Consider the following 17873-nt stretch of genomic DNA (forward strand, 5'->3'; position numbering starts at 1 on the left):
TTATAGGGTATTGTGTGAAGGTGGGTAACAAAACATATTTAATCCATTTTGAATTCAGGCTGTAACACAACAAAATGTGGAATAAGTCAAGAGGTAGGAATACTTTCTGAAGGCAGTGCGTATTCCGCACATTCATTTACCACTCCTCAGATCTATTGCCATACAGTAATGGAACCTTTTCCCTAGGAACTTCCAGCATTATGAATGTGCTACCAGTGGCTTTGCTGGGTGATAGAAATACGACAGAGAATAAATTATATGCTAATGATAGTGTATGAGGGCTCACAATGAAAAGGCTAGATTTGGATCAATCCAAGGACACAGTTGACCAAGAACAAAAAGGACCTTAGTGCTTCATTAAATCACTAATCGACCTTTACACTGTAATTGGCATTAAATTGGCCTTTCTTTCCGGCCCGTTAGACAGACAGGAGATTGGGCTTGCCATTTAAAGGACAGGGATGTATCCTTAGAGATACAATATTTAAGTGTTCTATTTAATTCTGTGGATGTATACTGTGACTCTGGACCTTGTTTAAAAAGCAGCAGCTAGTGTCAAAAGTAATTTTATTTACTTTAAGTTATAAATATGCCATTGCCACCAGTCGCTTTTGTCGGAATGTGGTGAACATAGCCGGAAATAACTGTTCTTCCAAAAAAAGAGGATAGCACCATGCCGAAAAATTTGATTTGGATTTACGTTATTGGGGGTGCTGCTCAGTCCTTTTTGTATGACAAATATTATTTATCCGACAAATGATTGTTTTGTAGGATAAATAATAATTTCCATCCTGCATTTGGGCAAGATTTAAAAACAGAATGGTGCAAATCTGGGTTGATTCCCCTTGCTCCTGACCTTGGCGGTTGGATTGGTATGAATTCCAGTCTTTTTTAAACTAGGCAAGTCAGTTAAGAAGATATTCTTATTTACAATGACGGCCTACATCGTCTAAACCTGGACGACGCTGGGCCAATTGTGAAACACCCTATGGGACTCCCAATCATGGCCGGTTTAACGAGTGCGCTGAGAGTCGGGAAGCAAGTTCAGGGAGTGTGTTAATAAATAAAGATAACATAATACAAAACAAGAAACCACGAACAACGCACAAACATAATACAGAAACAATGGGGAAGTAACCAAAGGTAATCAAGAAAGTGATTGAGTCCAGGTGAGTCTGACGCGCAGGTGTGCGTAATGATGGTGACAGGTGTGCACCACCACGAGCAGCCTTGTAACCAAGAGGCCGGAGAGGGAGCACACGTGACAGTACCAGCCCCAGCCGCAGTACACCGACGGATCAAGTGCGGACCGGTCACCTCTGCAGAGGAGCAGGAAACCCGTAAATCTGGCTGAGATGCAGGAACATGGTGACCTAGTGTGTATAACTGACGGTAGCCCCTACCCGGCGCGTTCGGCTCCAGCCGCAGGACGCCAACCCAAGGGACGATCCAGGAGCGAACCTGTCGCCGGCTAGGAGGCGTGGACCTGACAGACCGGCTGAGGCAGGGGAGTCTGGCGATCCGGTTGAGGCATGAGAGACTGACGTGCCAGTGGAAGCAGGGAAGCCTGGCGATCCAGCTGAGGCAGGGAAGCCTGTATCGGCTCTGGACACAACGTCATTCCCACCTAACCAAAAAAAAAACACTCCCTGATGCTTCCCTTAGGTGAGGCGTCATTCTTTAACGAGTGCACTGGGAGTTGGGAAGCAAGTTCAGGGAGTGAGTGTTTTAATAAATAAACGTAACATAATACAAACAAGGATGAACGCACAGACATGACACAGAAACAATGATGCCTGGTGAAGCAACCAACGGGAGTGACATACAGTGGGGCAAAAAAGTATTTAGTCAGCCACCAATTGTGCAAGTTCTACCACTTAAAAAGATGAGAGAGGCCTGTAATTTTCATCGTAGGTACACTTCAACTATGACAGACAAAATGAGGAAAAAAAATCCAGAAAATCACATTGTAGGATTTTTAATGAATTTATTTCCAAATTATGGTGGAAAATAAGTATTTCGCCACAAACAGGACTGTTTCGGTTTTCGTTCGTTCACTTTATTGTTTCTTGTATTTCAGTGTTCAGTTGGATTCATTAAATATTACATCATGAACACTTACCACCCTGCAAATTGTTCCTCCGATCCTTATCGCTACTCCGTTACAGTGATTACAGATCCGTTACAGTGATAACATCTGCAAAATACTAAATGTATATGGAACCAATAAAATTTGCTAGCTAGCTGGTTAATGTTAACCTTCCTGAAAACACAACACGGATTTGGCTTGGAAACACGATAACATTTAAAATGAAGGCAAAAAATTAGTAGGAAAAAATTTGTTGTGATTGTGATGTCACAGATTGACTTTCGATGCAGTATAACTTTAGCCAGGTAACTAAGATTGAGGGGGATCACTGTATTTAGCTAGCTAACATTAGCATTGCTAGCTATATTTGACAAACTTTGCTAGTAACAGTAATGACAACATTGCCATCTCACAAAAGTAAATTTGACAACATCATAATATATCAAAGTTGTTTCCTATGAATTATTTGCCTACTTTAGAAATGTAAGCGTATTTCTACGACCCTAAGTTAGTGTACTTTAGAGTAAACTTCACATTAGCCTCTCAGGTGCAACCCATGTCTACGGCACAAACAAATAATTTATGCAGCTATGGTGGTTCTAGCTAATTCATGTTTGACTACAACAGTGTAGTCACTAGTAGCAACAATCTCAAACCAACCTATGGCCATAGCAAAACATGTAACAGTTTGTTGTGTAGTGTAACTCGTCACCGGCCTGAATCTAATCCAATCTGGAGCCTTTCAGTCTACATCTGTCAAGCATAGAATCAGCTTCCAAACGAGATTACGTTATTTCTCGAGCTATAAATAAATGAGGGATGATGACAATCGTTGATCCTGTTTTTCTGTTAGGCAAAGTGCACAGTTTGGTGCCAGACTAATCCCCAAGGTCATGAATGGATACCTACCAGAAGGAGCAAAGGTGGGTCCAGCAATGTGATTGCAATGGTTTAGCGACCTCCACAAATCTTTTCATTCACTGTTGACTTGCTAGACCTGACAAGTACTCGTGACACCTCCTCAGTTGTTTCCAAAGGCTCCCTTGACTCCTGTGAAAAGGACTCACCATCATGAGGCCTCTGATAGTTAGTCATTACTCCTTTAAAAGTTAAGTCACACCTGGCAGGCTGCTGCAACATTCTGTGGCATGTTATGTATTTGTAAGCCATTTTTTTTCTGTTTCTGCGAGTTAACGCTAGTTTGACCGCAAGAGGGAATCTTTGAGAAGCATTTAATAGTCTTCCAGATTGGCATTACCAGAGAATTTAAAACCTTTTTTCTAATACATAATATATGGGATTGATCTTGAAACCTCTCTGGGAGGTCTCTATGGCAAGCCCGTTTTAATAGAAACATGCTTGCAGTTCCTATGGCTTCCACTAGATGTCAACAGTCTTTAAAAATTGGTTGATGTTTTTCCTTTGAGTAATGAAGAAGTAGCCCTTTCTATTTCTAGGTGTATAGCCAAGTGGACTCTTTTGTTTGGGTCGCGTGACCTGGAGCTCGCTCCAATTTCATTTTATCCGCTATTGAACACAGTTTATCCTGTCTTAAATACCTAAAGTTGGATTAGGAAAGTTGCTTGAAATATTTGGACCAAGATTACAGGTTATTTATTAGATATTTTGTAGTCATGTTGGGCGAGTTGGAACCGGTGTTTTTCTGAATCAAATGCGCCAAATAAATTGACATTTTGGGGATATAATGACGGAATTAATTGAACAAAATGACCATTTGTGATGTTTATGGGACATATTGGAGTGCCAACAGAAGAAGATCTTCAAAGGTAAGGCACAAATTATATCGTTATTTCTGAGTTTTGTCTCGCGCCTGGGGTGGTTGAATGGGGGGCTGTCCTCAGATAATAGCATGGTTTGCTTTCGCCGTAAAGCCTTTTTGATATCTGACACAGTGGCTGGATTTTGGTGTATTGCACTTGTGATTGTATGAAAGTCAAATATTTCAAATAATTTCATTTGAATTTGTCGCTCTGCCATTTCCCCGGATGTTGTCAAATCGATCCCGCTAACGGGATTTCATCCAAAATAAGTTAAGACATTTCGCTTCATTTATTTGATTAATATTATGGTGTTTCTATTCCGAGAAAAACTAAAAATGAAACCCTCAGGGATGGAACGGAAAATATGGCGCTGTACAACATGACAGTAGGCTACAGCGTAAGAGGATTGGAGGATTCTAAATGAATATCTAAGGGGCATAACATTTCCACACCCTAATTGTAGTGCACCCGAACTTTCAGTTGAGCGTACTTGCTCTTTTCCTTTCTACTTCTCTACCAGAAGTTGATGCTGTTGCCATGCAACATTTTTCGACTTTGGGTGTGTTCTTATATTCAATCTAGAGCTTAAAAATGTCAGTTTGTAAATTCAGACCGTTTCACTCTCGGAGAGCACACTGGATATTCAGGCCAAGGAGTAGGGTTGATTTGAGCGTTCTGGCCTTACAACGGTAGTCAAGCAGAGTGCTGGTGACTGTAACTGTGCTGCTGGAAATAATTTAATTACATTATTTTGCCAACATTTACTGACACCGGCTATATTCAACGTGTTGAGCGCTCGTAAATTCCTTATTCTGCGCTCTGGTACACTCAGACGAGAGTGCTCTGAAATCGGAATAGATAGCCAGAGCGAATTTACAAAAGCACCTGAATGTCCACTGAAAAGGCGCACATTGACTATACCATTTAGCTAAGCTAAGAATGATGGGAATAATCAAGTCAGTTAACATTGGGTAGTTACAGTTGAAGTCAGAAGTTTACATACACCTTACACATTAACACCAGACAAAATGCCGATAGGCACCATATCTGTATCGGCTGGGAATGACAATGAAAGATGAAAGTGCACATTGTTATATTAGCAGAATGTAAAGGGTTGTTTATTCTACATGGACCTGTTACTACATTTTCAAATTTTGAAAGTTATCAAAAAACTTTGTTTAGAATATTTAAATAAAGTCAGCAATTGCGTACTCATATTGCTGTGTACTCTACTGACCTATTCAAAACGAAGAGACCACTGCAAAATGATCTGTTTCTCTGGTTTGACTATTTATAGGTATGTGTTTTGGGTAAAATGAACATTTTGTTTTATTAAGCACCCCCACCACATTTCACAGTGGTTGCGAGAAGTGGAGAGGCCTACAAGCCACAGTGTCTCATACACACATTGAAATTTGGTGGAGGATCCGTGATGATCTGGGGGTGCTTCAGCAAGGCTGGAATTGGGCAGATTTGTCTTTGTGAAGTACGCATGAATCAAGCCACGTACAAGGTTACTCTGAGGTATGTTTTTTCCAGCAGGACAATGCTCCATGCCACACAGCCAGGTCAATCAAGGTGTGGATGGAGGACCACCAGCCCAATCTCCAGACATTTTTTATTTTTAATTTCACCTTTATTTAACCAGGTAGGCTAGTTGAGAACAAGTTCTCATTTTCAACTGCGACCAGGCCAAGATAAAGCATAGCAGTGTGAACAGACAACACAGAGGGACACATGGAGTAAACAATTAACAAGTCAATAACACAGAACATTTTTTGAGTCTATGTACATTGTGTGCAAAAGGCATGAGGGGGTAGGCGAATAATTACAATTTTGCAGATTAACACTGGAGTGATAAATGATCAGATGGTCATGTAGAGATATTGGTGTGCAAAAGAGCAGAAAAGTAAATAAATAAAAACAGTATGGGGATGAGGTAGGTAAAATTGGGTGGGCTATTTACCGATAGACTATGTACAGCTGCAGCGATCGGTTAGCTGCTCAAATAGCAGATGTTTGAAATTGGTGAGGGAGATAAAAGACTCCAACTTCAGCGATTTTTGCAATTCGTTCCAGTCACAGGCAGCAGAGAACTGGAACGAAAGGCGGCCAAATGAGGAGTTGGCTTTAGGGATGATCAGTGAGATACACCTGCTGGAGCGCGTGCTACGGGTGGGTGTTGCCATCGTGACCAGTGAACTGAGATAAGGCGGAGTTTTACCTAGCATGGACTTGTAGATGACCTGGAGCCAGTGGGTCTGGCGACGAATATGTAGCGAGGGCCAGCCGACTAGAGCATACAGGTCGCAGTGGTGGGTGGTATAAGGTGCTTTAGGTGCATGAACCCCATTGAAAACCTCTGGAATGTGATCAAGAGGAAGATGGATGGTCACAAAGCCATCAAACAAAGCCAAGCTGCTTGAATTTTTGCGCCAGGAGTGGTATCAAGTCACCCAACATCAATGTGAAAGACGGAGAGCATGCCAAGATGCATGAAAGCTGGGATTGAAAATCAGGGTTATTCCACCAAATATTGATTTCTGAACTCTTCCTAAGTTAAAACATTAGTATTGTGTTGTTTAAAAATTAATATGAACTTATTTTCTTTGCATTATTCGACGTCTGACAACACTGAATCTTTTTTGTTTTATTTTGACCAGTTTGGAATTTGGGAGAAATGTTGTCAGTAGTTTAAAGAATAAAACAAAATGTTCATTTTATCCAAACACATACCTATAAATAGTAAAACCAGAGAAACTGATCATTTAATGTTTCCCAGAGCTGTATATATAGATCTCTTGTGACATATATTGCATTATTTTATGGCTGGTTATGACACCTACACAAGAGTTTCAAAACCTAAAAAACCTACCACACAAGTCAAAACATTCCATTACACCATAACTTACTTGTCAACAGTCTGTTTGTGTTATATAAAATGTTCTGAATAATTGCGCACACATGGACGCCAGACAAGCACCTACCACGATGGTCTGTTTCTGATGACTGGGATGAATGCAGGAGCAGATTTCAGGAGCAGGACACCCTATTTTTGACTGATGACTGATATCAGGGCATGTACGTGATAGGCCTATCTGACTTATATGATTATGACGGTCATAAAGGGTATTTTCTACAAGTTATTTAAAATATGATGAAAACAACAACTACAAAGGGAAAAAACACATTTGAATAAATGTGGGTTTTGACATTATATGTGGGTTTTGACACTATGCAATATATGTCACAACAGGTGTAAATGGGTCATGACAGTGTTATGGCCCTATTATGATAGGTTATGAAATTATAACATGGTTCTGACGGTGTCAAGTAAAGTGTTACGCTATTTCACAAGTAGTTATGTGTAAAGTTTTCTCCCCCACAAAAATAATTTACTTTGGGATAATACAGTAGATACAAATCTAATTATATTTTCCTCCATAGGGGATAAGTATTTGGTACATCTGGTTGATACATTGGATACGAATAAAAATGAAAGCGCTGGGTTTATGTAAATCTCTCTTGGTATACATCTCATTGCTCGTCCATGAAATAAAAAAAACACTTGACTTTATCTCCATTCTGCCGTGTGATGAATAGTTGTGGCAAGGAGGTACACAACATGATGCAGCATTAAACAAAAAGATTTGTAAATGGTTTCTGTCTTTCTGTCATAGTGGAAGAGATAGCGAATGACGGTAACAACTGTATGTTGTTTTCCTAGTCATGATGATCATAAAATATGCCAGTTGTTAGTAGCTAAACTAATATGTTAGCTAGTTCCATATGTCATCCAATCAGCATAAAGCTCACCCCCTTCATTATTTACTCTTCAAAGTGTCAGCTTTTAAGGACCGTTTCTAAATTCAAATCCAAATCAAATGTTATTTGTCACATGCTTCGTAAACAATAGGTGTAGACTAACAGTGAAATGCTTACCTACAGGCCCATCCTAACAATGCAAAGAGAAAGAAAACAGAGAAATAATAGAAAAGTAAAACATGTAATAATAAATACACAATGAGTAACGATAACTTGGCTTTATACACAGGTACAAGTACCGAGTCGATGTGCAGGAGTACGAGGTAATTGAGGTAGATACTCTAGGCTCTGTAGCCACTTCTAGCTCGCTAGCAATACAGTGAAAAAAGTTTGAAGCTTCTGTGTTGTGTAAGAGGTCCACTGCAAAAAAGCTTTAAGGAGAAGAAAATAATTGACAGCTGAGTGTGTTTTTCTTATGCAAAAATAACACTGGGAACCCTTTCATCTTGGCCTGTCAATCCACTGCGAGGTTTGTGAAGCATCAGCCACTCTCTTTTAATAGGAGATCAACACATTGTTCGTTTTAATAATATTTTTTCAAGTTTAAATTTTAATTCCACACTCATACATGAAAATGTCCATCTCCGTGTACTCCAGTAGATTGGGTTAAGATTTAGTTCTCAAGCCTCGCTTATTTCATTATTTATACTGTATATCCTACTGTGTATGTGACAAATAAAATTATTTGATTTGAGTGAGAGGATAGAGGAACCAACTCATTATTTACTGTACTCTCTAAGAGAGCAGTAACTGGACTTGGCGTGGAAGTTGATGTGTCTTCACACGCTCCATGCCCACTTCTGCATCGCTGCTTTGATGTACTGGGTTTTAGAAAACCCCCGCTGACTTTTTTGCTTCTAATTGTACTTGCAGGGTGTGTTTGTGTGTGTGTGTGTGTTTGTGTCTTATCCACTGATTTATTTATATCCTGATGCCACTGTCATATCCCAGCAGATCTGCACAGGCCAGAAGGCCACAACAGCGAGTCATTGTCACTGTTAAATAAGGCTGGAATACAGTCTTAAAGGGGCAATCTGCAGTTAGTACATCCATTTTCAGACTTGTGAATTAATTATATGTACCCCTTGATTCTTGAAGAATAGAACTTATAATTGACTCATGAGCTCAGTTCAACTGTCGTACCCCATCAGAACTCAAAATATAAGTGTTTGCATCCAAAGTTCTGTCCTTGAATTTGAGAGGTTTGAATTTTGAGAGGGGTTCTTTAGCCCCATCCCTCAGCTTTTTACCAGAACAGGGGTGGGGAGAACGCTTTGTTATTGTTTTGATTGTTGATTGTCGCTTAATTTAAAAAAATGTTTTTTTAACTAAGCAAGTCAGTTAAGAACAAATTCTAATTTACAATGACGGCCTATCCTGTCCAAATCCTAACCCCAACAACGCTGGGCCAATTGTGCGTCGCATTATGGGACTCCCAATCACAGCCGGTTGTGATACAGCCTGGAATCGAACCAGGGTCTGTAGTGACACCTCTAGCACTGAGATGCAATGCCGCTGCGCCACTGTTTTTCCTGTGTTTTGTATCAGCTGATGAAACTAACAGTGATAAAGTGTGAAAACATGTTGTCAGTGTTATTTCCTGACAGTTGCTGGTTGAAAATATAATCTACACAGGACTTTCTAATCAATAGGTTGGTTTTCATGGGTTGGAGTTTCGGCTTTCCATGGTGACATCTCCACGCTGTAAATTGATTAATGGACCCATAGCAAAGAGAGTTCCAAGCTTATAACCTATAGCCTATAACAGCTAGTTTACATTCTCCCTAGACTAAAGGATGATAAATTTGAATTTATTCAAACGTCAATTTCCATTAATACACAGCTAAGCATAATTAACACCCCTAGTTACAGAAGAAAATATTGTCTAGGTTGCTGTTGTTGCAACTATATTGGACATTCATTAAATTTAAAGCATAAAGTTGAGGGTTTTCATTGTTAACTGCATTTCTCACACACACACACACACAGATGTACGGACAGATCCATTGTCATGCAGTGTGCCATTGTCTTTTTGCTGTTTGTCTCTGTTGTTAGGGAAACACCTGATGATTAACATGTCAGAGCGGTGATTTCACGTAGAGTGTGCGCTGGCACATCACATAAGGGTTAATATCGCTCCACATGGCCTCCAGAGCCTGAAAAGCAAAACATTGCTCAGATATGTGTTAATAATAACTGACCGTCTATGAGGGCCTGGGCAGTTTGAATGGATACTGGTTTATTTTTAAAACCATTCTGCTAGGACTAGAAGGTTATGCCAGTTGACGCTGAGAGAAAACTGATCAGGTCAATGAAGCTGTTATGTATTTAAATGTACTGTGCATGTCTTCCAAAGGATTTGTTATTGGGAAATGCCGATATGGCAAAGTGGTAAAGAGATTAAATTATTAGAGGCCAGTAATTCTGTGTCCTCACATTCCTCTAGTGTAGATGACTATTGCCCTGAAGTGTCTAAAATCAGACAGTGGGCCTTAGAGACGGTGTCAGCCCCCCTTTTCCACACAAGCACACACGTCCCCTTGAATGTCCAAAGGCCCATGTCTGAGTGCTGTGACACAACCATCAGTGGTGTGCGCACACACACACACACACAATTTGGGGAGCTGGACAACGGTGGCCCTCTCCCGGCAGGTGTCTCCGGGGGAGTTGGGGTATGCAAGAAACACATTTCCATTACACTCTTGTACAAATGTGTAACAGGACAAATATAATCACCCCCAAATGATTAATTAGCATCACACACAAAGACTGAAAGGAATTGTATAATATATGTACATTACATTTCTACCTGTGATTACAAAAGTACAATGATTCATGTTTTGCTTCAGCTTGAGATTAAGAATCAGTGGTAGACTTTGTAAGTGCATGAAGAGGTCAACTGTACAAAGTCATATGCCTGTTTTGTTGAAACTATACTTTCAGTTTCTGTTGATGCTATGTTCCAGTCTTACTTCTGCTAGCACATGATAGCAATAGGAGGAAGAAGTATTGGGAAACTAACTGCAAATCGCAATAAGCTGAACTCTGCCTAGCAGAGACATCTTTGTATTAGCAACTATTAATCATGAGTTTATATATATTAAAGTTAAGGGACATCACCCTGGGTGGGGTGATCCTCAGTAGGGGATAAAAAGGGAAAACACCATCTGTTGTACTGAGTGTGTCACTTGCAAATGACTGTAAGTGTATACTCCGGGTTGCAATCCGGCTTGCAATCCTTATTAAACAAACTAACCTCTGATCAAAGAAGTTTCCTGTGGTCTCTTGTATAAACATAGGGCAGAATTCCCTTACAATTCTTGATGACGAGGATGGGATAGATAACGGCAGTCTTCAACTGATTCCAGAGAGACGAGAGGTCGAACGTGCACGGGGGTCACAAGTGACCCAGGGAATTTTCACTCCACATAGAGGTTGGAGTAGATGAAACCCGCCTGAAATCACTGGAGCAAGGGAGACTGTCTACTCTATCCCAAACAAACTTTGATCATGGGTTAATGAGCTTAGTTTTAAGAAAATAGAATTGTTCGAGCCCAATTCTAAGAACTAGTCGAGCCTAGTAAAACAGAATTAGTCTAGCCTAATTCTGAGCCTCTTGAAGAAGAACATTTATAAAAGATGGTGTCATTAATGTTAAATTGAAAACTTATTGGGAGATAGTGGTTTGAAAGTGTAAAAGGGGCTGTTATAGTACTCATCAGACATATACTGGGAAAGTGATAAAAGTGCATTTGGGAGAAGATATACTTTGCAGTTCTTTCCCTTTTGGGGGCAAAAGAGCTCGGGATTATTATTACAACGATCAGGCTTAATTAAGATCAGGTTTTTCTTTCCATTTGTGAGCTTATGTAAAAAGATTGTTTGTTTGTACTGTAACTTGTTATACTGATCAATATTGTTTTTCTGTATTTTACAGAGGAAAATGGAAAACAAAAAAAGAAAACCGGTGGTTCCTGAGGACACCGGACCGAACCGATCCATAATGAGACTATAGGGAGAGTGGGCAACATGTGAGATCCCACTGTGGCTCAAGGAAGGACATTGAGCATGAAGAAAGTGGAAGAAATACGACGGAGACTTGAGAACTATAAAATACCAAATTAAAAGGGAAAGCCAGGAGTGAACTGGGGGTTATTTAGAAAATGGGAAGTGCACAGAGCATGAACTGTGCGGGATGGGAGTACAAAGAGCCAGATGAGGTCTGGGAACACATACATCTTGCCGAAAGACAACTCTCAGACATAAAAGAAAAGGAGAAGACAAAGAAAGACACCAAACTACAGATGGCCCAGCTGGTTTTCTAATCCCCACATCCACAACCATATGCAACCAGAGGGCCGCCAAGAGGAAAAGGAGCAGGTCACCCGCGGAGTGGTGGTAGAGAACAAGCCCGGGGAAGAGGCCATGGAAGAGGAAACTCAAAGACTTTCATCTGCTATACCAACAACCTGGCCACACTTCCCGCTTCTGTCCCCAGAAAGGCTCCTTTGTATTCAGCCAACCTGGTCATTCTCAGAGAGATTGCCCAAACGCTCAGGGCAACCCAGAACCAACAGATCGTGGACCCTGGCTGACTGCCCCTCCTCCACACACAGCGGTGCACAACCCAGGGTTCTGACGAGACGAAGGAGAAGAGGAGGTTGAGACAAAGACAGAAGATAGTGCTAATCTAGTGCCACAGTTGGTGAAACTGTTCTCCTCTTCTCATCAGTCGCCCATGGTGCAAGTTCAGATAGAAAGTAAGTTGATTGAATTTCTATGCGATACGGGGGCAAAAATATCGGGTTTTAATGCAAAATCATACCCAGACCCTCTGTCTGAAGCTACTGTTATTTTGGTTGGGGCATCGGGAGTGCCCATGACTGACCACATATAAACAATTCCCGTTTGATTTGAACTAAATCGGGGGTCAGGCCTCCTGGGACAGCCCCTTTTCTGCAATTCCGAATAAAACCCAACTTTGAGAAATTATCACCAGACCATGTTTTTCTCCATTAGGAGAGGACAAAGGTTGTAGACCATTGCTGAATCTTTTAACCATACCACGTGGTTAAACTCTTAGACTATCAATGCCGACAGAATAAGAACAAGTCTTTGATATTAATTACTAGTCTGCATCTAGGAATTCGGTATCATTGAACACAAAGAACGACAACCGCCGAAACATCCATTCTATAACAAATTAATGAATGTCACTCTGAACTCTCCCCTGAGAGAGAGAGAGAGAGAGATCATGTGCAAAGGATTAGCATTTCAATTGTTATAATTATTACTCTGTAGTGACTTCTTAGTCGACCCCCGCTTCCCCTTCTGTCTAACAAGCCGCCATGCCGGTTTAGCCCACTAGGGCACATTCTCCTATCATTTCTTGTAACCACATTTACCTTGTTTGTTTATGCATTTCTGTGAATTACGTAGTTAGAAATAAATGAATGATTTAAGACAATTGATGTATGGATGACTCATAGTGAAGACTGGGTTTGTGCAAATAACCAACAATTTACAATGTTTGGAATAAGACTAACATGAGGTAAAGTAAATAATTCATTAATCAGAAGACTATGGATCAGATATGAAAATATCTGAAATGTTATATTAGGAAATTATAACCTTGTAATCTGAATATTTTTCCTTGGTGCCCCGACTTCCTAGTTAATTACAGTTACATGATTAATCAGTTGATCGCGTAATACTAATTACAGAGAATCTTTGATAAAAAACTATAAGTCTTCAATTTAATGATAGTAAAGACACAATATTCTTGAAATAACGTGTTTATTTGATGTAACCCCTGTAGTGAGAACCGCAACTCCAATAGAGCCAGTATTGGAAACAGAGGACGTTTTTTCTCTTAGATACTGATGAGCACTTACTATCACAAGTGCCAGATTGTCTGTGGGCAGTTGATAAGTATGACATTGGTAAAATGAAGGGGGCGGTTCTTCTTGTGGTTGCACCAAAGACTACTTTTAGACCATTGCGAGCACAGTATCCCTTGAGCAAACAAGCCCAAGAGGGTATTGTTCCAGTACATGCGGCTTTGGTTGAGAGGGGAGCAATTGTTCCATGTCCTGATGCACCCTGTAACCCACCCATTCTTCCTGTAAGAAAAGGGAATGGAGATTGGAGATCTGAACAAGACCTGCGGGGTGGTAATCCCCCAAGGTTTTGTTTTGCCACCCGCCTCATTTTCGAGCAGCTTTATCTGAAGATTTAGAGGGTTTTGTGATGCCCCAGGGTATCACTCTGATTCGGTATGTGGATGATCTGTTGCTCTGCTCTCCATCGAAGGCTGCATGTGAGGTCGTTATTGTCGCGTTATTGAACTTCCTGGCTGAAAATGGTCACACGGTGTCTAAATCAACATTTTGGTGTGTTAGACAATCCGTAAAGTATTTGGGTCACAATGTCACTCCTGAAGGGAGAAAATTGGGTACTGAGAGAGTGGAGCCTGTATTGGCCAGTGCCTAAACCTCTTACCAAAGAACGCATTATGTTATTACTGGGCATGGCTGGCTACTGCAGAGCCTGGATGCCTGACTATGCTGAAACAGTCGCTCCCCTTCAATAAAGGATAAAGGACCTGAAAAGGAAGAACTGGCACCAACCACGGTGGAACGGACCATTCCAGGTGTTGCTGGTGACATCCACCGCTCTCAAAGTAGCTGAAAGAGGAACCTGGACACACGCATCTCACTGCAGGAAGATCGCCAACCCAACATAAACTTGAAGTGGGTTACACTGACCTTGCTGGTAGTTTTAACTTTCATAATAGAATAGAATAAAAGAATAAAGGTTTCATAGACTCTGTTAAAGTACCTGATGAATTACACAGTGTCTGTGTGATACGGGGCAGCTTTGTTCCAAAGGGGAAGGGGGAGACTGTTGGGTAACGGTCAATCTATTCCAGATGAAAATAAGTCCTGGGGAAGCTCATCAGATCTAAAAAAGCACAACGAACTCTGACTTAGTGTTGTCTGACATACAGGAAATACGAATGAAAATGCCATCAACATTGTTGGAAGGATATATGACTATGGTTGAGTGCCATGCTGTTCAGCGACAATGGACCTCTAATGAACTCTTTACAGATATGAGAGAAATATTGCTTTAATAATGCTGTGTTTTATGATTAAACTCCAGCCCCCCCCCCCCCCCCCCCCCCCAGCTACACGCCCAAGCCTCCCCAGCTTCTCCTTCACCCAAATCCAGACAGCAGATGTTCTGAAAGAGCTGAAGAACCTGGACAATTTGGACCCTCTCTTTCTAAAACTATCCACCGACATTGCAACCCCTATTTACCAGTCTGTTCAACCTCTTTTTCGTATCGTCCGAGATCCCTACAGATTGGAAATCTGCCACGGTCATCCCCCTCTTCAAAGGGGGTGAAGCCCTAGACTTTATTTTTTATATTGTGTCATTGACTTGTTTATTGTGTTATTGGCTTGTTTATTGTTTACTCCATGTGTAACTCTGTTGTTGTCTGTGTCACTGATTTGCTTTATCTTGGCCAGGTCGCAGTTGTAAATGAGAACTTGTTCTCAACTAGCCTACCTGGTTAAATAAAGGTGAAATCATTTTTTTTATAGTTAATTACATGAGTTACCATTATCAGGAGCATTAGACAAAGGTCCACAGTTCTGCTCTACTTTCTTGCCCTTTGTGCTGTTGTCTGTGCCCAATAATGTTTGTACCATGTTTTGTGCTGTTACTATGTCATGTTGTAACCATGTTGTGTTGCTTCCTTGCTATGTTGTTGTCTTAGGTCTCTCTTTATGTAGTGTTGTGTTGTCTCTCTTGTCGTGATGTGTGTTTTGTCCTATATTTATATGTTATTTTTTTATTTTAATCCCAGCCTCCGTCCCCGCAGGAGGTCTTTTGCCTTTCGGTAAAATAAGAATTTGTTCTTAACGGACTTGCCTAGTTAAATAAAAGTTTTAAAAAAACAACAAAAAAAACACCATGTTTCATTGTCCATGTCCATTTAGGGGACGTTGCAAGTGGTGCGATGCCCTTTGGATTTCACATGCTGATCCTACCATACCCAGACATGATCATCATATGGAATCATTTAATTGTGCCATGTGCCAAAGAGGTGATTGTTGTATTTGTGCTACATTCCCTTGTGAACCAAAACAATTGATTGTAATGTTTGTGTTGGAGATTTTACCTCCAAATGGGGGAGTGAAAGGAATTTTATAATATCTGTACATTACAATTCAACCTGTGATTACAAAAGTACAATGATTAATATATTGCTTCAGTTTGAGATTAAGAATCAGTGGTAGACTTTGAAAGTGTATGAAGAGGTCAAAGTCATATGCCTGTTTGTTGAAACTATACTTTCAGTTCTTGTTGATACTATGTACCAGTCTTACTTCTGCTAGCACATGATAGCAATATGAGGAAGAAGTATTGGGAAACTAACTGCAAATAGCAATAAGCTGAACTCTGCCTAGCAGAAACATCTTTGTATTAGCAACTATTAATTATGAGCTATATGGTATTAAAGTTAAGGGACATCACCCTGGGTGGGGTGATCCTCAGTAGGGGATAAAAAGGGAAAACACCATCTTTTGTTCCCGAGTGTGTCACTTGCAATTTACTGTAAGTGTATACTCCGGGTTGCAATCCGGCTTGCAATCCTTATTAAACAAACTAACCTCTGATCAAAGAAGTTTCCTGTGGTCTCTTGTATAAACATAGGGCAGAATTGAATATGAACAGAAGTGTGAATATCCTCATGCTACTACAATATGGACTGGGATCACTAAGCCACTGCTGGTGCAGGACCAACACACTGCTGTTCTACAAACCACACACACACACACGCAAGAATACATACAAAATCTGCTTTTTAACAAATATACGTCCGCTCACACATTAAATATATGTACACATACCATACACAAAAACAGTTTAAAGCACATTTCCTACGGGTGCTAAAGTGCTACCAGATGGATCATCTTAAAATATACAACTTGAAAAAGAACAATACAAACAAAATAAAAACATGACAAAATCATTTTCCAAAAAGCCTGGACTTGATCTGCCCACACGGTCTTTCATTAGTTGCCTTAGTTCAGCATTGACAATACTATCTCATCCACAAAACAAGACCACAAGAAAGGCATGGGTAAAGCTCCTCTCTTGCTCCTCTCTCTCTCTCTTCTTCCACCCCTGAAGTGGGGCTTTAAAATACCCAGTGACCCTTGAACAACCTTGCAGAATCCCACTGCATGGGATAGGATAGATGGTGGTGGTGCTATGAATACTTTCAGGCTCAGATGCTCGCCCCTGCTGTGGATGGGAAAACACTGGGCTTTGGCTAAGCTTTCGGCAGAGGGTTTCAATATCCGGTCGCACACTCTGGTCTCGACCCCTAGAGCAGAACACCTGGATGGAGAGAGGGAGAATACGTTTTTCTTCATAATTTATGAAGTGTGTGTGGGTGTGCTATGCATAATGTAATGCAGGTCTATTTTGGGACTTCCGGGTTGACTAAAGGTAATTAAAAAATGTATGGACCTACAGTCAATGCACATAAACTGTATGCTGTTACTCACCACCACAGACCTGTTTGGAATGAATCATGAATGTATAGCCTTTAAGAGAAACTCTGCACAGCTCTATGAAGACATGCAAGTGGTGTGATACAGCCTCCAAGGTTTCTAGCTGAAAATAAACTAGGAAAGTCGTATATTCCTTGAACAGTACAAAGTTTATTATCCCCTTTTCCACAGCTATTGCCATAGAACACAATATTAACGCACTCATTAACCAGTAAAAAATGTATTCACCGGGAAAAAAACCTGTTGTCTATACCCTGTTCTAATTCTAGAATGCCAATGGTATGCCTGATTTTCCAAATTTCTAAAATTAGTTACAAGAAATCAAAACTGAAATACAACTTTAATAATTAAAAAACACCACCAATCTAAATGGACACTTTTCTGATAGGAGGGCAAAAGGGCAGGTGCAGAGACACCTCTATCTCAGCATTAGCCCAAGATGTAACCGAGAGACTGAAAAACAGCTTCTATCTTAAAGCCATCAGACTGTTAAATACCCATCACTAGCACAGAGAGGCTGCTGCCTACATGCAGACTTGAAATCATTGGTCACTTTAATAAATGGAGCACTAGTCACTTTAATAA

The 17873-nt window shown here is 40.5% G+C and overlaps 1 long non-coding RNA gene across 1 annotated transcript; it reads left to right on the plus strand.

Moving 5' to 3' along the window:
• Positions 1–10476: 10476 nt before the first annotated feature.
• LOC149982649 (uncharacterized) lies at positions 10477–16390 on the plus strand. Its single transcript, XR_016497540.1, has 2 exons — positions 10477–12455; positions 14290–16390. It is a non-coding gene; the product is annotated as an uncharacterized LOC149982649 (long non-coding RNA).
• Positions 16391–17873: the final 1483 nt, after the last annotated feature.

The sequence above is a fragment of the Oncorhynchus mykiss genome, chromosome 7 (assembly GCF_057628025.1).
Source record: "Oncorhynchus mykiss isolate SJ-2025 chromosome 7, ASM5762802v1, whole genome shotgun sequence".
Lineage (NCBI taxonomy): Eukaryota > Metazoa > Chordata > Actinopteri > Salmoniformes > Salmonidae > Oncorhynchus > Oncorhynchus mykiss.